This window comes from Mycteria americana, chromosome 1 (assembly GCF_035582795.1).
Source record: "Mycteria americana isolate JAX WOST 10 ecotype Jacksonville Zoo and Gardens chromosome 1, USCA_MyAme_1.0, whole genome shotgun sequence".
Taxonomy (NCBI): Eukaryota; Metazoa; Chordata; class Aves; order Ciconiiformes; family Ciconiidae; genus Mycteria; species Mycteria americana.
The window spans coordinates 127,643,754-127,668,216 of NC_134365.1; the positions used below are offsets into that span (position 1 = coordinate 127,643,754).

General features: G+C 46.9%; 1 long non-coding RNA gene across 4 annotated transcripts in view; it reads right to left on the reverse strand.

Annotated features, from left to right (window-relative positions):
• Positions 1 to 6,496, reverse strand: part of LOC142418505 (uncharacterized) — a 51,072-nt gene extending 44,576 nt beyond the window's left edge. For 3 of the 4 annotated variants that reach the window (XR_012778312.1, XR_012778310.1, XR_012778313.1), the window contains exon 1: positions 6,245 to 6,496. This is a non-coding gene — a long non-coding RNA (uncharacterized LOC142418505). The remainder of the gene's footprint in view (positions 1 to 6,244) is intronic. The other variant, XR_012778311.1, reaches the window with a different exon arrangement.
• Between the last annotated feature and the right edge of the window lie 17,967 nt (positions 6,497 to 24,463).

Below are 24,463 nucleotides of genomic sequence, written 5' to 3' on the forward strand. Positions count from 1 at the left end.
AATAAAACATCAGACAAAGGCTGGGGGAGGTTTTGTTGGAGTTTATTTAATACAAGCAGAAGTTGGTTATCACAAGGAATAAAATATCATGTGAATAAAAAGAACTCATTTCAGCTGTCTGTTTAAACTTTTCTGCGCACCTTTTCCTCTGTAAAAATCTTGAAATACGCCTGCCTCCATTTACAATGCGCCGATGTTGCAGTTTACATCCAGTCCTCCGAGGCACTTGGATGTTACTGAGCATTGCCAGGCAACTAGAGCTCTCAGTGACATAAAAGAAATTGGGGGTCTTCTGCAGAAGATAATTAGTATCTAGATGGATGCTCTGAGAACCTGATTCAAAGAGAGATGTGTGACTCTTCTCTACTTATACACCTGTATGCCTTGGAAGAGAGTGACGCGTAAGTGCTTGCTAACTTTCCTGGTAAAAGCATTAACATGTTTTGTGATCAGGCCCTTTCTGACACAAGCTGCAAGTCAAACTGAGAATTTCCAGAGTGAAAGCAAAGCATCCATACAAAGCTCTGTCTTTAGCCTGAAACAGCAATGAGCTCATGTCCTGATAAAAGGCTAAACACTGAGCAGAGCTAGCAAGATCAGAGGATTTCCTCACAACACAGTCTCAGCCAGCTTTGATATTTTGCTTCATTTCCCACTGTAGTAAAAACATCCACTAAGCAGGAATGGAACAACCTGCTTCAGTGGCAGGCACCAGCCCACCCTCCCACCAGCCGGCCGGGAAATTCGTGAGGCAGCCAGGGACCTGCCCCGCTTGCATGTTAGATAGGTCCCCAGCTCCCTGGGAGGGTAGGAGGTAAAGTCAAGCAGCATGGCCACTCATCTGGTAGCCAGCTGCAGACGCCAGGCACTCCTTTCACTCACACATGCGGAGATGATTTGAATCGCCACCCTTCCAGGCAAGCCAGCCAGAAAAAAGCCACCAAAACCAGATTTTCTGACAAGGCAGGGATGTTCCACACAAACAGTTTCATCGTCAGAGCAGCATGTGCCAGAGGAAAAGGGTTTCCCTAGCAATGAGGTGGGGAGGAAGCACGGCAGCACAAGATAAAAGGAGGACAGAAAAGTGCGTTGCCCGAGAAGGCATCCTCTTCCTATTTGTAGCTAGGTCAAGATGTCCTTCCCGTAAAGGGTTTTTGTGCACCAAGTATGAGCTCTTTTCCTCAAGCAAGCAAGCCAGGACAGGTCTAGCATGAGTGGGATGGAGGTTTTCAGGGCCACACCTAGCTCACAGAAACTTGTGTTGGAGCCAGCTGTGGCAAATGCCAATAAAACCTGCAATCAGTGGCAGTTTTTATACTAAATGTGTCCAGGCTGACTTTCCTTTCAACAGAAAGATGAGAGTGCAGGTTGATTTTTTACAGGACATTGTAGAGCATAGGCCTGTCTTTTGTTGCGGTGGCTGAGACGCCAGGCAGTCCAGCACAGGGAGGAACGCCCTGATAGACACGGTGCAGCCCAGGGGACCAAGGAGGTTGGATGACCAAACATCATCTCCCCACCAAAGAGCAGTGGTTGGAAGTAGGAGTGAGGGGGAGGGTGCACACCCTTCGTTTAATGCCTCGTCTCTTCTACTTGCTAATGACAGAAACTAGTGGCAGACTCATACCCCTGATACAATCTCGGGACTCTGCTTTAGACTGGAAGTGGCTGTTGCAACAGAGCTGGGTGAAACACTACGGTTGTATTGTTTATTCACTAGAAGCTGCAAGTTTCAGGTTGGCCATCAAAATGAGATCTATTATTTACACAGCTCTTTAGAGAAATCAAACATCCATCATAGCACCACAACCGGACAATTTAAAACAAAATCCAAACCTGAAAGTCCTCCAAAGCCTGGATTATGAAAATATGCAAAAGCACCATCAATATCCCCAGAGAGATACCACTGTGTAGTCAAAAGAAGAATTTGGCCACATTCTGTGCTTTCACAGTCCTGTCAATATTTATTTGTTGTGACTTGCACTCTCATGACTCTAAGCACAGTGGAAACTGTTCATTGAACATGTCCAAAATCAATTGACCTTGACTCCAGTCTTGGGTGAGAATTAGGCAAACCACATATTTTTAACTTGCAGATTTCATCAGGATTAAATCGTATGCAAAAGAATCCAAATGTGATTTGGTAATATAAAAGTTTGTTTTCTACTTTTTCTTAGAAATGCAATCAATATGCTTCTCTCCAAAACAAGAAAAATTTTGCTCCTGAGCAAAGGCCAAGCATTGAAAATTTAATCCAGAGGAATAATCTTTTCAGGAAATTGTGAGCATCAGAAAACAAGCCATTGTAAGACAAGTGCAAGTGTAGCCTTAAATAGAGCTTTCACTGTCAACAAAGGCTTTAGTAAATGCTATGTGAGACTAACGACTTTGATTCTTATTCCAGAGACTTTAAGGTGAATTGCTGTTCTACCTGAAAACAATCCCATGTAAACCCAGTTAATAGTAAACAATCTTGAGCTTTCTTATGGGTTGCATGCAGAACAAAATGCCTTGTTTGGGATTCTTCTCCATATTTCCCCTTTGCTATTTGTTCACCCTCTTCTAATTTTGCAGCAGCCTCTGCTTATGCAGCAGCCAGAAAGCAAGATCCCTTCATTGCACGCAGTAAAGACTCAATGGCTGTTGATCTGATTTGATGCTTACTGTGCATGCATCCTTTGCTGTGCTGAGGAACCGGCACTGAGGGTCTTCAGACCCTCTTCAGAGAGGTCTATGGGCAAAAGTGCAGGATGCATTCTGCAAAAGCATTTCCTGAACCACATCTGACAGGACAAGTTAGCTTGTGAAAACCCTTGCAGGCTTCTCTTGGTCAAAGCGCTGCCTCTCCTACATTCTACACTGTACCACTTTGCTGGGCAATAGTATTTTTCAAACACAGCCTAACAGGGAGGCAAAGGCACAGGCTTAGTGTCCAGGGGGGAGCTGAGAGCCCCGCTCCTCTCTGGGCCCTGGGAGAACCGGAGGAGCTGACGGCAGGCGCAGCACGCTGCCGCTGACCCAGCCTGCCTGGATGCTGAACTGCCGCGCCACAGAGAGAATTCTAATTTGTTCTAACAGGATGGGCGTACGCTGGGCCGCGTCCCCAGCCAGCGTAAATCACAACAGCCCTCCTGAAATCAATGCAATTACGCCAATTTTCATAGATTCATAGATTTTCAACTCAGAAGGGAGCACTGTGATTTACATGTTGGGTATAGCTGTGATCTATGTTGTAAATGAGGATTTATACCAGCCGTGAGGATCTAGCCCTTTGATGCATTTCAGGGAGTCTAATCTTTTAGTCAGATAAATTCTACAGAGCAGCTGCTTTGCTGCAGACAATTTTTAGCCCTGCAGGAGAATAGCAGAGCCCTGCAGATCCACATGGAGTGGGAAGGGTTATTTACACCTTGATGAGAGGCTCAGAGGGGCAAAAAAGAAACAACACAAAGTACTGCCTGGAGCGGAGGACTGGGTCAGGGAACAACAGAGGTGGTTGAACAAGAAGGGAATGACAGCTAGATGGAAAGCACCAGCTCAGCGTGCCCTCTTCAACATTCTCAGGCAGCCCTGAAGCCTCCCCTTTCTCTCTCATCCAACAGCACAGTGCTCCTGCCAGGGACCACCTCTGCAGAAAGGCACCAGCACTCTCCTCAGCCTCTTCTGCCTTCATAGCTTGATCCTGCCAGCCTATGGCCATGTTGCAAATGTATGCCTCACAGCCTCAATAGCAATGCACCTCTGATTATCCAAAACACCTGCTGACAGCGTCCCCTCTGTCTTCTCGCTGCTCCTCAGCCCACTTCACTGTGACCATGCGCCCTCCCGTACTCATTGGAGGCTCTGGCCTCGCCAGTGTGAGTCCCCGCAGGCTGATGGCACGGGGGAAGAAGTCCCTGCCCTGTTCTGCTTTTCTGGCTGTGCTGTTCCAGACAGCCCCGGCAGCTAGAAGAGGGCAGGCACAGAAAGCAAGGCAGCAGCTTTTGAGGGACAAGACCATGTTTTCTTTCCTCTTGCAGGACCAGCTCAGCAGGGAACCTGTCGGCTGGGTGGGATTTTGAGACCTCTCCCTCCTCCTTGCAATTCCTGCCTGTTTCCCAAGGCACCTTGCTGCTTCTGCCTGGCCTCCCTCAGCCCCTCACCCAACGGCAGGCAGCCCTGCCTGCAGCAGGAGAGTGCTGTTCCTGTACACTTGCAAGGGGCTACAAATTAGCAAGGGGCTACAAATTAGCAGACCCTTCGGTACACTGATTGTCTCACACGAAGATTTGCACCGATCATTTAGGGGGTTTACAGATATTAATGAGTAGGTTCATTACATTTTCCCCCTTTTTTCCCTATTTACCCCTTCCTACCAGTAGGAAGATGGAGGCACTTGAAGGTTGAGTTAACAGTCACTGGGGGAGCACTGCACCAAGATTTAAACTAGTGTTTTCCAGTGCCTTCTCCTTTCACCATGACAGCTAGGAAAACCTTCCTTTTGTATTGCCAAAGCATCCCTACATACTGCTTTGTGAGACAACACAAATGTGGAGATAAGGACCTGGCATGCCAATGAGCTCAGCACAGCGGCCTGACAGTACCTAAGGACTGACGGTGATATCCTGAAGGACAGGATCAGTATGGGAGGGAAAATAAGGCGGCCTTAAGGAACCTTTTAGAAGCTCCCTCCTTCCTCAGAGAAAGAAAAGAATTAAAAGTGATGAGTCCAGTCCAATGCTCCAGGTAACTGGCACAGGTTGGGTTTGGCTTTACTGAGAAAACAGGTCAAAGCAATGAATCTAGAGCTAGTCAAATAAGCTGTGGTCATTTTGTTTCATCTCTCAGAATAAAATAGGGATGGCCTGAACAGAGCAGTCCATCTGCACTGCCAGGAGGCTATTTATGTTGTAAAGTCTTCGTAGGGAGAAAGGGGGTTAGTTCAGTCTACTTGCAGCCAACTGAAAGGCATCAGAGAGCTGGCCGACTCTCTTACTGTGTCAATCCCTCTGCTTAATCTTAACTCATCCCACTCAAGCCAACGTAAATGAGACAGAAAGCTGCTGTAGGCTTAGGCAGGGCTGGGGAATTTGCGAGGTCTTAGTGAGAGAAAGAACATGTATTTACTTCATGGACCGGACTCTGGGCTGATGTAAATAAGCCTGGCTTCAGGGGCTTTGATTGATGCTTGGTGAGAACTGGCAATCTGTGGGGCCTTCTCAGAAGCATTAAAGCTGCATTTTTGGGGTGTTGCAACTGGATCTGGGATTCCATGTGCTTTATTTCAATAGCCGTGTTTACCCAAGTAGGCACAGGCATTTAATTTAAGCAATCCTAGAAGCTGAGATAAAACAGGTCTTTCCCTTTCTACACAGTAAATATCGAATGCAGTCTAAAATTGCTGAAATTTTAGACTGCAAAATACATTGAACTGCCTTTAAATCTTGCCCACAAATACAGCAGTTGGAGAACAAGGCCCAGTCTTTCCCATATCTCCTAACTCAGCCCTTACTCCTGTCCGGAACATACAAAAAAGCTCGGGAACTGCATCAAGAATATGAACACCGAGTGCCTCTCTTTCCATGATTAATGCAATTCACAATGCTTAAGGAAGAGTCTATAAACACATACACGCACACACGCAGCAGCAGTCTACCAAATTATGCAAAGCGTTTACTTCATTTTTAGTTTTGCAATCAATCCTCAATTTGATTAGTGGCACGCTGACACTCACCTGGGAAATTTTTTTAAAACTGACTTTTGCTGCTATGAATGCACGCTTCAGTCATCCTCCACCAATGCAGCAGCAACCTCCCAAGGCCCCGAGTCGGGGAGGGAAAACATAAGGCGGTAGCTGGGAAAAGCACTGCTCCTCTTGCCTTTCTGATTTACATCGGCACTAAATCCCACTTGATTTCTTTGCCATGTTGGCTTGGACACAAGGAGCAGAGGGGGGACAATTAGCGCTCACCCCCTCTGCACACACATACCCTCTTGGGGAAAAACATCTCTGTCTCTGGAATCTCTTTTGTTCTTTCCCCAAGTGCAGACTGATGTGAAGGATTTTGAAGTGATGCACAAGAACTGCTATTCACAACCAGTTATTTCCTAAAAACTGTTAATTCTCTGTTTTAATTCCTCCCAATGTCGCTGTTAAGAATTGCATTTTAAATGCCAACCCAAAATATGAATCAGTGGTGCAGAGAATCCAAAGAAAAGCATTGCAAGCTTAGAAAGCAGGCACTTGCACAGCACACTGGCCTACCTCAGAAGAAGGAAATGGTGCTGAATTGGTAAGAAAGGTAACTGGAGACTTTCTGTACAGCTGCTCTTTCTGTGGTGTACATTTCCACAGCGATTGTGACTTGACTGCATGGTGGAACTGAGAGTGGCACCACTGGGGCATGAGAGGAAGGGCTCCTAAAGAAAGTATGGAAAGTAGATGAAAGTAATCCGAATCGCTCTAGAAAGCATTAGGAAGACATATATTATTCAGGGATTGGTTACTACTACTCAATCACTGTAAGTCCATAGAACCAAAACCTGAGCTCAGAACAGGGACTGATCCAAAACACTACAGTCTCCTTGGCCTCAGGTGGTTTTGCTGTGCACACAAAATTGAGGGCAAAATGAATTCTTCTCATTTAGAAGCAGAGGTGCCACAAAAATCTGCATGTCTGTTCTGGGGGGCAAGATCACCATTTTAAAAACTAACTTTTCAAATCAGAACAAAAAAATAAGATAGAAATGTTTCTGCAGAACCAGAAATACTGTTCTTCTGCAACAGTGAGGCAATATAAATATGGAATATATAGGTAGAAATATGTAAATACAATAGCAATGTTGCAACAGAAAAGTCCAGATCTAAACAAGGAAATCAGAATGAAACATTTTCACTTGCACAAATGAAACAATTTGACAGTGAAATGAGAAAGTCAAAAGATAATTGTTTCTCATTTTCCCATTTTGAATTTTGACACATTTCCACAGAATAATTACATTTTGACAAAAACACTTTTACCAAGAGAAGACCACTTCACTGATCTATTTTTTCAGTCTGTTTTCCTAAGAAGCTTCCCACAACAATGCTGCATGAGGCAAATCTTTGTCTTCTTCTCATGCACCTGTGCACTTCCCCAGGAATGGTTCCTTCCCTTGAATTTCTAGCCTGCTTCTGTAGCACAAATTGCACTGACTCTTCCCTGCTCATCTGTTTCAGGTCAGAGAAGAATCTCATACAACTGAAGTCATCAGCCTACCCATGGATTATAATAGATCTCATATTTTTTAATCTAAAAATTCAACTGTGGCAGTTAAAACTAAAGCAGCTGATTATTTTTTATTCCTGGATTCCTATCAGGTCTCTCAGTGAAATGCTGGTTCCACATTCAGTTCCCCTGAATGCCTCCATGTTCTGCCTCTTCTGTCGTTAAGAGAGATGTGCTGTTCTCTGCTTCTTTCCACCAATGAGTAGCTATAAGAACTCCTATGACATGATTTCCACTACTTGACTATCCACATCAATAAAGATGAAAAATCAAAGGAGAAAAATCTGCAAATAAACAACAGAAAATGCATGATGCTTCAGGCCACAGGCAGACCTGGTATAGCTCAGTGTAAGCCCACACCCCACCCAAGGACCACCTGAGAAGTTTTGGGCTTTGTAAAGGCTAGGTTGGAGACCAATACTAAATGGTCAGGGACTGTGAGAAGTACTTAGCGGGCAGTGTTCCCCCTTCAGGGTATTAGAAAGGAGTGCTAGTCTCCTTATTGTCTGAAGGAGACACATTTCTGGGGCTCTAGCTGCTTCTGCTGATGGAAGATCCTACAGCATTTTTCACAAAGGTTGCACCTGCCCCAGCCAAGTCCCCACTGAGTAAATGCTTTCAGTCTACCTAATTCCTTCTTACAGCTTTCACAGAACATGACATTTTTCACTGCCTCTCCCCAACTGTTGTGTGCTTCCAAACACCTGACGTGTCATCTCTGTGATGGATGAAGGTTCATACAGATTATGCAGCTTCTTGGAGGCTCTAGAGCTAAAGCCTGTCTAACTCTGAAATTTTAAAGCACAGTCTAATTTCCAGGAAATTAATGTAAAAATGAATGCGTTCTGAAGTGGAACCTTGTTAAAAAGCAAGTGGGGCTTGACTTCTCCGGGTGACTCAAAAACCACATTTCTGCTTCTTCCACCAAACTTTATAAAGTTCCTCTGGTTTGAAACATTCAGGGTCTGCTGGCCTACAGAAGCCTTTTATTGCCCTGGCACCTGCCAGTCCACAATACTAAGCGCCACGGGGCAGTTTTACATAACCTGGAAGGAAAATTGTGGCTGCAATGTCAAGATATAGATAGAACCCCAAATCAGTCATGGGGGGAAGCCCAAGGGAAAGCGTTCAGGGACAACTCAGCACCTAAGAACTGCCTGTGAAGAAGAAATATTTCCCCATCTTCTCCATCCAAGTGCCTGGCTGTGCTACGAAGCACAAGACAGTAGGAGCACTAAGGACAGGAGGTACTACAGTTGCACAGCCTCACTGATTGCTGGCACTGATGTGGCTTCTGTCCTCAAAAGCCAGCTACTCCTTCTGCTTTTAGGACCAGGCTGGCCCTTACAAAACCTCAGAGCTCCCCAGGACGGGGAAGGCCTAGAGGAAAAAGAAAGAAAAGGAGAAAAAGAACTGACTATGGGGGACAACAGTGAAATAAAGGAAAGGGATGTGAGGATCACAGGATCAGACATGCATTGAGAGAGAACTGGATGGAGGGGACATCAAGCAGAGCACCCCCAATAGCACCCATCATGCCTTGATGGCATCTAAGAACCTGGTGGACGCAACCCACTGATGCTCTGCCCAGCGATGTGAGGGAATGATAGCACAGGCAGAGCTCCCACAGTTTCTGGGATTTACCATCAAACTTCCCTCACTGGGGAGGTGACAAGGAGTTCCCTCAGCTTTTTGAGCTCATTAGGATCCCTGAAGCTACATATCCAAGCTTTTCCTTGCAAGCCTTTTACATTAAAGCTGAAGGAAGTACATGAATCCAGAAGCTGGAGCTTTAAGAAGCACGGCACATATTGCAAAGCTTGTCATAAAAAAATTCACCCGACAACACTAGCAACCTTCCAGGTGCTAGTTAATCTTTGGGCTGCTTGGCATACAGGGTTAGAGGGGCCTACTGGGCAGAGAAGGATTGCAAGCTGAAACAGGTCTGGAGATCCGGGTTCTTTAATAGTAGTTTCCCTACTTTCTCATGGTGGTTTTAGAAAGAAACGCATCTACCACCGAATCTAAAAATCTAAATTGAAAGAGCTCTGTGCCTCTCTTCTCATCTTCATTTTCCTTTCCAGGTGTACAATACATGCAGCACTAAATTTGGCATTAATGTATATCGTGTGAAATTGCTTACTTGAATATACAGTGTAAACAAGTGCAGGATTTGACCAGCAGATAGATTTGTAAAATCTATCATTTTTATGTAAATGGTTGTAAAATTATCTTTGTACAGAACATTGCATTTTGACATAGTATCCTTTGCCTAGCTCAGAAAACCCCAACAACAAACAATGCAATGCACAGCATATACTTTTTAAAACTATTTCTGGCATGCTCTTTCATTTTGCGTAGCATATAGCTTTAGGCTGTATTACACGTTATATAGTAACAGTCAGTAACATTACATTTTTTTCAAACGAATCCATTTTTTATTACACAAACCCATTAACATAACTGTTTTGTGCATGCGCATATGTGAGTCTGTGGGTTTCCCTCAAAAGGAACCAAATTGAGCAAATAAAGCCTGACAACAGTAAGTTTCTGCATTGAGATTCAAGCTTTTGTCAAGTTCTGACATACTTTTTTCCCTTTAAAAACTGTAAGATTACTTTCCTCTTGTTCATACCACGTTTATATTATTGTAGGTTTATTACTTCATTGAAGACACTGTCAATGGATACCAGAAAACATGAGATTGAAATCAAGTCCAAAGGCTGTGCCATTAAAATGCTGACATAACCCACATGGCAGGAGTGAAAACATGCATATAAAGGTGGCCAAAACTGGGGATATGCAGCGGGATTTGTAAAGTCATACCAGCTAGCCTTTAGATTTCCACCAGACAACAGAGAAACCAACTGCTGTAGTGCTAACATTTCTGCGGTGTTAACTCTGAATGAATGGCAAGCAGAAAGAGGACACCACGAGTGGCGTAACTTCATAGTATCATAGAATCATTAACGTTGGAAAAGACCTCTAGGATCATCTAGTCCAACTGTCAACCCAACACCTCCATGCCTACTAAACCATGCCCTGAAGTGCCACATCTACACATTTTTTGAACCCCTCCAGGGATGGTGACTCCACCACTTCCCTGGGCAGCCTGTTCCAATGCTTGACAACCCTTTTTTTAAAGTAAAGAAATTTTTCCTAATATCCAAGCTAAACCTCCCCTAGCACAACTTGAGGCCATTTCCTCTCGTCCTATCCCTTGTTACTTGGGAGAAGAGACCGACCCCCACCTCTCTACAGCCTCCTTTCAGGGAGTTGTAGAGCGCGATAAGGTCTCCCCTCAGCCTCCTTTTCTCCAGGCTAAACAACCCCAGCTCCCTCAGCTGCTCCTCATCAGACTTCTGCTCCAGACCCTTCACCAGCTTCGTTGCCCTTCTCTGGGCACACTCCAGCACCTCAATGTCTCTCTTGTAGCGAGGGGCCCAAAACTGAACACAGTATTCGAGGTGCGGCCTCACCAGTGCCGAGTACAGGGGCACGATCACTTCCCTAGTCCTGCTGGCCACGTTATTTCTGATACAAGCCAGCATGCCATTGGCTTTCTTGGCCACCTGGGCCCACTGCTGGCTCATATTCAGCCAACTGTTAACCAGCACCCCCAGGTCCTTTTCCACCTGGCAGCTTTCCAGCCACTCTTCCCCAAGCCTGTAGCGTTGCATGGGGTTGCTGTGACCCAAGTGCAGGACCTTGCACTTGGCCTTGCTGAACCTCATACAATTGACCTCAGCCCATCGATCCAGCCTGTCCAGGTCCCTCTGCAGAGCCTTCCTACCCTCAAGCAGATCGACACTCCCGCACAACTTGGTGTCATCTGCAAACTTACTGAGGGCGCACTCAATCCCCTCATCCAGATCATTGATAAAGATATTAAACAAGACTGGCCCCAAAACTGAGCCCTGGGGACCACCACTTGTGACTGGCCGCCAACTGGATTTAACCCTGTTCATCACAACTCTCTGGGCTTGGCCATCCAGCCAGTTTTTTACCCAATGAAGAGTACACCCGCCTAAGCCATGAGCCACCAGCTTCTCCAGAAGAATGCTGTCGGAGACAGTGTCAAAGTCTTTACTGAAGTCCAGGTAGATAACATCTACAGCCTTTCCCTCATCCACTAGGTGGGTAACCTGGTAGTAGAAGGAGATCAGGTTGGTCAAGCAGGACCTGCCTTTCATGAACCCATGCTGGCTGGGCCTGATCCCCTGGTTGGCCTGCACATGCCTGTTGAGCGCACTCAAGATGAACCGCTCCATAACTTTCCCCGGTACCGAGGTCAGACTGACAGGCCTGTAGTTCCCCGGATCCTCCTTCTGGTCCTTCTTGTAGATGGGCGTCACACTGGCAAGCCTCCAGTCGTCTGGGACCTCCCCTGTTAACCAGGGCTGCTGATAAATGATGGAGAGTGGCTTGGCAAGCTCCTCCGCCAGCTCCCTCAGTATTCTCGGGTGGATCCCATGCAGCCCCATAGACTTGGGAGTGTCCAGGTGGCATAGCAGGTCGTTAACTGCTTCCTCCCTGATTATGGGGGGTTTATTCTGCTCTCTGTCCCTGTCTCCCTGCTCAGGGGCCTGAATACCCTGGGGATAACTGGTCTGACTATTAAAGACTGAGGCAAAGAAGGCATTAAGTACCTCAGCCTTTTCATCATCTTTAGTGGCAATGTTCCCCCCCACATCCAATAAAGGAGGGAGATTCTCCTTCGCTCTCTTTTTGTTGTTAATGTATTTGTAAAAACATTTTTTATTCTCTCTTACAACAGTGGCCAGATTGAGTTCTAGCTGGGCTTTTGCCTTTCTAATCTTCTCTCTGCATGACTTGACGAGATCCCTGTACTCTTCTTGAGTTGCCTGCCCCTCTTTCCAAAAATGGTAAACTCTCCTTTTTTTCCTGAGTCCCAGCAAAAGCTCCCTGTTCAGCCAGGCCAGTCGTCTTCCCTGCCGGTTCGTCTTACGGCACATGGGGACAGCCTGCTCCTGTGCCTTTGAGACTTCCTTCTTGAAGAATGCCCAGCCTTCATGGACCCCTTTGCCCTTCAGGACTGTCTCCCAAGGGACTTTCTCAAGTAGTGTCCTGAACAGGCCAAAGTCTGCCCTCCGGAAGTCCATGGTAGCAGTTTGGTCATCTCCCTCCTTAATTCACCCCGAATTGAGAACTCTATCATATCATGGTCGCTAAGCCCAAGACGGCCTCCAACCACCACATCTCCCACCAGTCCTTCTCTGTTTGTAAACAGCAGGTCAAGCGAGGAACCTCCCCTGGTAGGCTCACTTACCAGCTGTGTCACGATGTTATCTTCCACACAATCCAGGAACCTCCTAAACTGTTTCCTCTCTGCTGTGTTGTATTTCTAGCAGACATCCGGTAAGTTGAAGTCCCCCATGAGAACAAGGGCTAGCGATTGTGAGACTCCTGCCAGCTGTTTATAGAATGCTTCATCTGCCTCTTCATCCTGGTTGGGTGGTCTATAACAGACACCCAGCAGGATATCTGCCTTGTTGGCTTTCCCCCTCATCCCTACCCATAAGCACTCGACCTTATCGTCATAATCACAGAGTTCTACGCAATCGAAACACTCCCTAACGTAGAACTGTTCAGAGCCACCCAGGGATATACAAACAGCAGACTACACTCCAGATGAATAAATTAACTGAGTCAATAAATTTTGTCCAAATTTTTGTAAGACCCCAAATATATGATGTTCCCCATATTGCTGAAGGAGATCCTGCATTTCTGGGGGTCTGTTGGAGAGCAGCTGCCACCATTGCCATACAAACAGCAGTAACACAGCATCTGGCTGGTTTAGCAGATCTGGAGCTGCAGTGGAGCAAGTGCACAGATTCCTGCTGAAGTGACCTGCATAAAATGACCCCATAAGCCTGGCAAAAGCCAGTGGACCTCCATGACATTTTTCACCAGACCTTAGCAAAAGGTCTAGAGGTCCTGAGCTCTGGGTTGGCCTCCAATTTTATGAGGACTACACTTTGCATTTTTTCTGCTTGTGCAGGGCCCTGTTATAAAAATCTTTCTTTTCCTCTTTCAGATGAATCATGTCCTGCTTTAAACACTACAAAAGAAATAAAAGAAAATACAGGAAAACACGCAAAGTTGTGCATAATGTGTATAAGAAATTAGTGTTTATCACTGTATGAATACGTAATTAGACCAGACATGTAGCTCAACATCAGAATAGCAAAACTACGGGTTAAAGCATGCAGCATTCCACGGTTAGTACTGCAAAGATACAGACAAGAATGTGTAATGAAAACCCTGTGAAGTAAGAACAATTAAGCAGTCAAGTAAAAAAATCCTGCAGAGATGAAGGCATGCCTTAGCTGGGCGGCCAGTCTAATCTCTCCATTGCAGTCCTTTTTGTTCTCCACCCATTCCCAGTTGTGCATTTATTCCCTGTCCTCGTAGGGATGTAGGCCTCCAACCTGAAAAGACATCTGCCTGTCTTTTAATTGAACTGAGCGTGTGGGTGTAAGGTATACTCAAGGCAGACCTCTCGGGATAAATGCTGACCTGGTTAGCTCAGACCCGGCATCACACTGATGTGGTTACACTGCTTCCAGCCCTGGCTGGCCTGTGCTGGTTAGTGTGGAGCCTGGGAAGAGAAAACCTGTGATTGCCAGCACCCGTCCATACACTTAGGAGGACAGGTTGCTCTGCTCAGAGACTGTCTGTCTGGTTTTGGTTTTGGACAGAATCTAGAGCAGCACGTGGCAAAACGCTCACAAAACCTTGTTGTCGCTGACCATGGGGTCGTTACCTTATGTGTCTTGTGATTTGTTCTTCCAAACAATGACAACAAGGGCCTCTGTCCAAGTCCAAGCATCAGATTAGCCTTAAAAGCATTACCTGAGAGAGCATGAGGGTAACAGAGAACTCATGGTGTAGTGAAGAGTGCCACTGTGTAAGAAGATGTGTAAAACCTTAATATAGCACATACTTTGTACAGCACCCTACTCAGAGGAAGACTTCAGTTGGCAAAAGCATCCAAAATTTTCTGTCTCTGGGAGGTCTTGTTCCTAATGGTTCCTGTTCTGGCTCTGTCTCTTTTTTAGCACTCCACCAACAGATAAAAGCCAGTGAGCAAGATTTCAGAAGTGGTCCTATCATCCCTGCCCCATCCTTAGCCTTTTCCTCAGAAAATCTTCTTCCTTTCCTACCTGCTGTGGTTTTAAGAACCTCGGGTGTCCATTTCTCCTCTCCTGCACAGCAAAAATGGCAAACCATTCCCCCAGTATCTTCTTGCAATATAGTTCCCCTCTTTCTTACAAAGACTTTCTCTTTCTTCCACATCCTACTTTCTACTGTTCACTTCCAAACTCAGCTGATCCCTTCCTGAGCTTCTAGAGTATCCCTCATCCCAGATGCCACTGCAGTTTTTTCCTCTCTCATACTGCTGGGGGATCTGACTCATCATTTTTGCGATTGCTCCTTTGCATCAAAGCCTCATCTAATACTTGGCCTCTGCACATGAAAAAGTGGTTAGAAGAGATACGACTATCTAGCAAGCCCTGGAGATAACAAAAAAGGAGATGGGTTACGGCCATCCGTCCACTGCTTTCACATTTTTTTGGGAGTGACCTCAGATGGTCTGTCCTGAGCAAGGACAGCAGCTCAGAACAGAAGCTGCGTCACATTAAGAGGTGCTGCAGTCTGCTCGAGCTTTTCAGCTGGTGAGGTGCACGCCATGCATTCTCTAGTGCATCCTCGGCAGCGATAGGGACACACGCCTTTTCTCTGCCTCGCCCCATTTTGCAGTCAGCCCCACTTCTGTCTGACAGCACTCCTGAGCAGCACCCACCTCAACTGTCCCATCACCGCGACTGCCCAAACAAAGCAACAAAAACAGGTGTGAGAAGGGCTGGCGGGAGCCAAGCGTGCCAGCCCAGATTCTCAGCTCTTACGCCGATTCCCTGGTGATTGTGCTGCACGCATGTCAGTAGGAGATCAGCTGCCTTATTCCGCTATCCATTTTTGTGCTTCTCAGAGAAGCGTATTCTTACATTCGCCTCTTTTAAAGACCAAGCTGGGCGCATGCTAGATGTGGGTGCCCCCCCATGTTTAATTCTGCTTTCTGAATGTGCATTTTGAATGCTGCTACAGTGCACCGCGTGCAATTAGAGACGGTCCCACAGGGCAGAGGTGCAGGCTGCATTCTGAGATATTCCTCTGCTGTAGAAAATAAACAACAGCCTCTGAGACTATTTCTCTGCCAAAATAATTTTAGCATTTCACTGTCACACAGCAGGCGATCTGGGTGGGGAGGGAATACGCTGACAGGTGCCGTGCGCCAACCTCAGGAGGCTGGTTATTTTAAAATGCACCAGACAATTAATTAATTTTCCTTTAAAAAATGTTGCAAAAATGTAGTTCGAGGTATTACACCTTCATAACAAAGTCTCTATTATAAATGAGCCTCTCCTTTTCAGACAGGGCTGTAATTAGATTGCCTGTGGTGATGATGAATGGCCAAGGTGAATTAATTCCTGGGGAAGCGCGCAGCAACAACCCATGTCCAAAAGGCAGGGCTACCTGCGGTCGCCACCTCAGACACCCCGCCGCCACGGCAGGGAAAGCGACGGCCTCGCTGGGGGGGCGCAGGGCCCCGGCGGGCAGAGGTGCTCGCCACAGGCAGCCGGCGGGTGCCGCAAACGGCCGCCGGTACGGAAAAGCCGTGGCCGCCCGCTTCCCCTCCTCGCTCGCACCAGCCTTTCGGCAGCGCGGGGCTTGGCGCGGCCCTGCGGGGCGGCCACCGCCAGCGGGCCGCAGCCGGGGGGCGCGGAAGAAGGCGAGGAGCCGTGGGCGGAGGGGCAGGCCCCGCGGCGGCCCTGACAGGACGCCCCGCCCGCTCCCCCAACGGCTGCGGCCGCCGTTCGCTAACCGCCCGCGCCCGGCGGCCGCGGGAGCGCAGCCTCCGCCCGCCCCACGGGCAGGGCCCGCCGGGCTGCCCTCGCCTCGCCTCGCCCCGCCCGGCCTTCCCCCGCGCAACACCGAGGCCCAGCCGAGCCCGGGAGCCGTTTCGGTGCCGCGGGGCCAGCGCCTGCCGGGAGACGCCGGCGAGGGGCCGAGGGCCGCAGCGCAGCGGGCGTGCAGCCCTCCTTGCCTTCATAACGAGCTCCAGCCTGGAGCGTCTCTGGGCGGCTTTATTACTGTGATTAATGTTAGTATGATGAATTGCCCCTCCCCCCGTCTTCCTTGCCTGCTACACAGTAAATGCGGTTTCAGAGGTAGGGCAGTGGGAGAGCACCGTGCACCCCAATGACCAGGGAATGCTCTTTTTAAGGTCTGGCTTTAAGCGCATGTACTGTCAAGAAGGAGAAGCTCGCTGGTATGTCGCAGTGCTCATGGCTGCGTTTCAAAGGCAACCTTCTGCAGGATGCAGCAGGTATCTGGAGAGATGTAGGTCACACTGGGCTCAGTCCTGGCCAGGAACCACCCTGCTTTTACAGATGTTTGTTGTTCATAAAGGCCATCAGCATTTGGCCCGCCGAGACTAACAGCTCAAGCTTTGCACAGTTTTGGAAGTTTCTGCTTTCTCTAAAACATGACTTTTTTTTTTTCCTCTCTCAACTTTACTGCCGGTCGTTACACAACAGACCGTGCCTGGAAATGAAGAGCTCCATCCAGAAGTAAAAGCTGCTATAAAAAGAAGAAACTGTCCCCAGGACAGATCCATTTCAGTAAATGGTGAGGGTAATGCGAAATGAAAGTTGTGCTGAAATCATTAGCTCCGAGAACATTGAAAGGACTGAAGAGGTATAAGCTAGAGCGAAAGAATTATAAGCAGCATTGTCATTTACAGTTACAAAAACCCTTGCATGGACAAAATCATTGGCAGAAAGAGGCAGGTGATGGCTGTAGCAGCAGCAGCACGTTTCTGCTCTGCGGACTTTTTCCCGGCATTAGTAAAAATAGTCTACTTCAAGGATGAAACAGCCGCTTGCCAAAGGGCCTCTGGCTCCCCACACAGCACTGTTTGGTGTGGCGTGAATGCTAAACCTTAGGAAGGAACGCTGGATTTGGAAATTGCAGGCCTCACTAATGCACAGTCTGATCCACTTTAACCACACATTTTCATGGGCCTTCCATTCCTCATTTGGCCCTGAACACTTTCTGAACAACCCTAAGACTCCCAGCATCAATTAATGTAAATGTGACAAGCTGCTCTGATAGGTACGGTAAAGGAGTCTTTCAGCCTCATTAGAGAAGGGAAGGGCTTTCCATCCATCTCCCAATTTTGATGGAAATAGTATACAACATGTTTTATCTTTGTGGAACAATAAGAGCGAAGGGGCTGTGAGCCAGGGCCGCCAGCTAAGAGTTGAAGATGAAATTTAATTGGTTAGTAACAAAATTTTAGTGCTGAGACAGCTTGTTTACATCTATTTAATGTCATTGCTTCCTGAATTTGTCTATCAGGGAGTGCTGCCTGACTGCTTCAGCCAGATAACAGGCTGGTTCATGCCGCTTCCAGATTTATCTTCTCTTCTGGCCACCAGCAGCCTCTTTCCAGTCTTTCAGTCTCTGTCCGGTAGCGTCCTTTCCTGTTGAAACGCACTGAGGTACACTCTGTCCCTGCTTATACCGTGGCCTTTCACCTGCTGGTACTGCTGTTTTAATCACATCCTTTATCTCTGTTCTGGCTCTGTGCCTTTTGTTTGCCATCCCGTAGACCTTTGGGAGTTTACACTTCTGTGTTTCCCAAACCTGGTCCTTTCCTTGCTTACAAACCCTAAGTGAGACATTTCAGCTCTAATGCTAGATTGTGCAAGGACTTGGGAGCTGGATCTCGGGAACATGGAATTACTGAGTGTGCTCATTACTTTGTGGGACTAGGCCCGTAATGCACTCCTATTTTCCTACATTTGCTTTTCTTTGGGCTGTAGCAGCCAGCTCCCTAGCATGCCTTTAAAAGGCAAACGGGATAGGAAAGTGCATTTGTTGAGCTTGCTGTGTCTGTTGCACAGTGTTGCACACTGTAAGTAGGGTCGGAGCCCGCATGCAGCAGTCTCTGACCGAGCACTCTTTAGCTGGTTAAGTGGCAGTATTTGCAAACCTGAGAGCTCAAGCATGAGAAGAAAAAGGAATGCAAGTTTAGAGACAAACCGCAATCTAGCTGAGAACATAATGCATGTATCTGTGTGCAGATGCGCCCGAAAGTACCGATGAATTGTAAAGCACCGTAATTGCTCCCATTGACATTCAGGTGGTGTGCCAAACAAAGAGCAACTTACGCATCCAAGAGGGCACACAAAGATTGGCTCCACAGTTCAAGGGGAAAAAATATGAGCCAATATCAGTAAAGTGCTCCTGTAGGAAAGCTGAAGGAAATGGTCTGCTACTCTGCCTATCTCTGCTATCTATTCCATGCGGGAGAAGATTTTGAAACCTTTTTAGGACCATGACAGTATTCTCTACAAATGGCTCTGTTACTGTTATAAAAGCAGGGAGGCAGCAGTAAGGTTTTTTTAAAGTGGGAGCAATTGTTTATGAAAAGGTACTAGAGGAACAGTCAGATGTACCTGAAAAAAACTAATATAGCATGATTTTCAGATTTTAAAGCTCAACAAAAAGCAATGGAGTGATTCTTTAATTAGCTTTGTATCTGGGTGGATCCCAAATTTCACTATTTGGGTCTTGTTGGGAGGATTAATTGGCTGATGTAAGCAATTGTGAGCATTTCCAAATTCTTCAGCTAAACGCTGAGAAAATTGAATCAGGACTAATAAAAGGTCTTGTTACAGAAATAGGTGCTGGCATGGAAAAGGGATTCCAGCCCTCTGACTACTGACATATGCATGTTCATCATGTTCAGCGTGTCTATTTCGCTTAGACTGAGTCAGAGTTATTACATAATGTTTAACTATCACTTACATGAGCTTCTAATGGTAATCTACTGCCTCGTTACAAAATAACCAGCCTTGCAGAGACCCTGAGGCTCAGCTACTTCTCTGTGATGTCCTCAGAACCAAGCTACAAGAGGAACAGAGCTTTGGACTGGAATGTATAACACAAATGATAACAGAAAGGTGTTGTTGGGAGGTATTAGTAGGCTAAAGGAAATTAAGAAAATTGTTCCTGGAAACAGTAGAGAAAGACGATCTTATTAAAATGGATCCCATTGAAAGGAAGCTGTTTGAAAAAGAACATACCTTTTCAGAAGTCATAAGAATACTTATGAGAGCCACGCACCTTCTGTAGCTGTCATTAGCTGGTATTTGGGGTTTTGAAACAGCACAGATGCATCCCTCAGAGCCTTTCACAGTGACAGAGCCTTGGAAGGTAACACTGGAGAGGACCTCCTCTTGGGTAGGGGAGGCTAACAGCAATGGTGACATCAGGTAATCACTTCTGTGGGTGAAGACTAACTGGTGCACAGCTCTACCATAGAAAATATTTAATACCATTCCTCTGGCACCACATTTTGTTAGGCGGGAGCGTAGACCAAAACTGGCATGTGTCAGGTCCCACGCTGCTGTGGCACTCAGGAGAGGGGCTGCAGTTACCTACCTGTGACAGAGCTTTTAAAGATGGCCAGTTGGTTTTGGTTTTAAGTGAAGTACAGGATGTTCTTCCCCATCCCCTGGGGCTCTCACACCGATGTGCTACCTTTACAAAATCAGGCCCTTTTCCTTAGGGAAGCGGAAAAGAGAATACCCTTCATACAATTTTACTTTGCCCATAAGGGCATCTACCAGGCATGACGTATTCATGGCAACTAACAAGGTTTGTAAATATACCATGTCTAGGAAGTCACTGGTGGCAGATGTTTTTTCTCCCTCACTGCACACAAGCCTTGTAAGTACTAGCACCCTTTCAGCATAGTAGCGAAGGAAAAATGCAGCGATGTCTTGCCATGGAGAGAGAAAAGACATTGTCTAGAGTTGAGCGCTCGGGGGGGTGGGCTCAATTAGAAAATTAAACATGACCTTTTAAGCAGAAAATGGATGGATGTAGAGCAGACATCCCATCAGCTGTGTAAGACAAAAATGTTACAATCTGGCTAAAAGCACCCCATGCTTTTTTTGAACTCTAGATATTATAAAAAGCTGTGGGCAAATAATTTTGTCCAGTTCCTATGAGTATTAATATATGCATCCATTCTCAACAACAAAAGAAACAGTGCCTAATAATAATCACGATGCATTCTCAGCACTTAAAGGAGCAAATTTAGTCAATACAGTTGCACAAGAGTCTGACTTCCCTGCTGCCTCCATTCTGCAGGTCCCTACATGCCCTTATGTTTCAGTGGCTACAGCTCAGCCAGCTCTGAACTACCTCCCCGGAGCCCTGGCAGGCTCATCCCCCAGACGAAGAACCGAGGCACCCGCTGCAGTGCGTGCTTCATCCCTGACTCCCTGCAAGCCTTGTCTCCTTCTCAGGCTCAACCTGGTATGTCACAAGAGCATGGCCAGGATGTGCACCCTTGCGCAGGAGCTGAGAAGCGCTCTCCAGCTCCCTGGGGCCAATTCAGCCATGGAAGATGAGCAAGTGCTCAGTGCCTCTTAAGAAGAGATTCTTGTAGGAGATCCAGAACAAGACCTAGGGCTAAAGGAGACCTCAATGTCTGCGGAGCGCAAGAGCTGTGCAGTCATTGATGAATCCACTGAAGTACTGGAGGTGAAGAACGAACTGCAGAGGTCTCCTGCTGCATTGCATAAGTCATGTCTGTCCTCTCCAAGGTCCCCATACCACAGCACAACCTCTATTGACCCCTCCTTGGATGTGATACGACCTTCCTCCCTGAGGGTAGGGGCAGCTGGTGAGCCAAAGCTGCCACCCACTGCGAGTTTGGGCTTGTCTACTGCCCTTTAGGCCTGCTGCCACCTCTTTTTCTGGTCCATTCAGCTGTTGCGTCTTGTCACAGTCCCAGCCACCTGGCTCTCTGAGTAAGCAGTTGCCTGGAAATGTCAAAAAACCCCAAACCTGCCTGCCCTCCTGCCTCTGCTTTACATCCCAGACAGCCTGTGAAAGAACACAACCTTGTGGCTATGCCTCCAGTACTGTGAGACCAGGGGTTATGGCACGCTGCTGTGACTTCTGTCGCAGCAAGCCTTTGATTTCAGGCTGCCCTCCTTTTTTAATAGCGTGTTTCATTCATCCAAAGTTGCCTGACTGGAGGAGCCTATGCCCACACTGATACTGGTTTGGAGACTTCATTTGTACATTGGGTTTTGTTTTATTGCCACTCATCACCCACTTTAAAGTGGAGCCAAACCATTCAAGGAATGCACAGGCTTGGTGCCCTCCTCTGTACAGCCTGTGTAACACTGGTTTCCAGGCCTGTAACTCCAGCTCACAGTGCTGTCACAAAGTGACTCCAAAGAACGAGCACTTTACCTTGAAACAGAGCAGATTGCACCAGACACAAGATATTAAAAAAGAAAAAAATATCAAGCGGCAGAATGCATTCAGTGCCCCTGCAAGGTCTCCACTTACACACAAACCATTTCAAATCAGCCAAGTTAAACACTGGCCTGCACTATCCCCACACTCGGTACATTTCCCAAGGACACAGTATAAATGCTTCCATCAAGGCACAGCTTAATTTATTTGTTTGCTTCTCTCCTTGCTCACGAGAAAGCATTTTTGTTTAAATGGGGAGAATAAATAGTCTCCTGACCCTTCTCTCCGCAGCACATGCTCCAGCACTGCCCTGTGTTTATGAGGCTAATGGGGGAGAATGCTGTGGGAGGCCCTTGTTAAAACACTGGCAGCGCCTTCCCTTTCATAACGCAGTGATTCAGGGATGCATTGTGTTTGTAGAAGCAGGAGGAAGAGGAGGCTAATAAAAAAAATCCATTATCTGAGCTTTCTATGCGTAAAGACAGACAGTCAAAATGCAGGGAAGACAACAAATACCTTGGAATAAAGAGCCCATGATGGAGACAAATAATCATGGGGCTCATTCAACAAGAGCCTGCTGTTCAGAAATCCACTGGAACAGCTGCAGCTTACACGTCATTGTACTTCTGATCAGTGAGTGTTAGGAGCCTTTTTGTGAGTCCCTTGTTTGTTATATTAATCATTGCAAAAGCAGACTCTACAGACATAAAACCACATAGGAAATGTGGGGACTTCTCCTCACCCCAACTTTGCCAGTCAGTCTCCATTTTAATCCTTTTCACTCCGCCCCTTTATTTTTCTTTTCTCCAGTGCTCTGGGGTGAAATGTACATCTTCCTCATCAGACCTGTACGGCTTTTTGCTTTTTAAATCATCTGCTAGTAAAGTTTGATATGATGTCAAGCCTTCTGACTTGGAGACACTCATGGAAGTCTGGAGCCATGAAAGTAGGGTCTCAGGTCTTACACATCAAGCTTATTTCTGCACTTATTTCTGGCCCTAGCAGTATCTTGGCATTGTGTCAACATGCTGTGCAGGAAAAGATGGTTTTCCCTCCTCTAATTCTTTGGGGAATGCGCTGAAGGAAAATGGCATATCCCCAAGAATCGAGGGGAAAGAAGGCACCTGGCTTTGACTGTGAGAAGAAAGGTGCATCTCTCTTTCACAAACAAATAGAGGAAAGGAATAAAAAAGAGCTGGGACCTCAACTGCTCTCTTCTTGGTACTGATATCTTCTTCAGGCTTTGGATCTAGGGCTGGGTGAAAATTATTTGGGTCTCTAAATAGAGTGTTCCTTAGGCAGATCCACGAGGTGTGCTTCCTCCTGCTTACCTCGTGGTGGTAGCCCGTAAGCCACACAGACTGATAAGTGACCTGCAGGTCACTTGGTGGAGGTAGCAGTAACAGAGCATCCCCTAGCAGATACTTTGTTGGACAGGAGAGGGCAATAAAAGTATGCCCACTGCCTTCTTCCTGCCCAGCCACTAAAGTTCATTTGTGAGTTAGTGTCACTGTGGTTCCTCTGCAGCCACAGATCTTGTATTGAATACTTCTCTGAGATGTGTGGGGTCTTCTGTAGGCACAGACAGTTGTCATGGGATGAGTTGTGTTCAGTCTTTTCTGTAAGGTTTTCTGTGGATCTGCACTGGCTTGATCTTTTAAGTACAAGACGATACTGATGTAATTGCAGGAAGCCTCAGTTTCTAAACTGTGTCTCTATTACCAAATTGGTTGGTGGTTCCCAGTTGCTAGCTCCAGATTTGCTCTGCCACATTCTGACCCTACACCTCCCCGCCACCACCTCCCCAAAGTCCCAGTTTCTGAACACAAAGGAAACCTGGGTGTGCTGGCTGATGGTGAGCAATGACATGGTCTGGGCAGGTACCCAGTTAGGACTACTGCAAAGGTGGGAACTTGGGATGTTCTGTGGCATACCCTAGCTTGCTCATGTGGATACAGTCTCCATGGATTAGTGGAATCACTCCACAACAGAATCTTAATTGCATAATTCAGCTCTCAATATCATCCTTAAGATCTATTACTTTGTCTGTTTCCCACAGCCTTTCATTGTACATAGCCTGCTTTGATAAGGCTGTATCCTGAGTTAGGTCTTCATCCTGCCAGGGCAGCTACTACCTAAACATATGCCTCCTGTGCCTGAGAGAGAAGATCCCCTGGAGGTACTGAAACTTTTGCCCAGGTGCACATATTAATTTGAGAAGATGCTTACGCAGCAGGAGGGATTCATATATACTGGGCTGAACAGTGCCTGTCACAGTGAGGACTGTGTCATGGTGCACTATCTGGAGAACGCATCATGTAACGCAGCAGGCAAGTTCCAGCCCAGGTAGGGCCAGGAGAAAGGATTTCCCTTCTTGCATCTTTCTTGAGACCACTGCAGCTGCAGTGAAGCACGTCACCATGAGGGCCACCAAACATCCAAGCTAACTCGGCGCTCTGTTGCTTCACTGATGAATGAGAGAATCTCTGCTTTTTGTGTTTCACAACTGCTCCACCTTCTCAGGAGCAGATGGGAAAAAACAGTTTCCAGCACAACCAGTGTAGCTTTTGTGTACCACCCACAGATCTCAACTGGCCATTCTCCACTTCTGCCTGGTCTGCCCCCACACAGTGTGGCCTTTCCAGTTCCCCAGGGAGGGGACATCTCTGAGATGACAGAACTGACTTGTCCCATCTGTGCATGCAGCGCTTTGTGCTGGCCACTGCGCTGCTCATCCTGCTGCATGCATGTGGAGGAGGAGGGGATCTTCTGATAGCTTTAAATGCAGGATCCTTTGGATGCTGAACTCATTCCTGCAGGTCTTCTCCAATTTCCTATCTCTT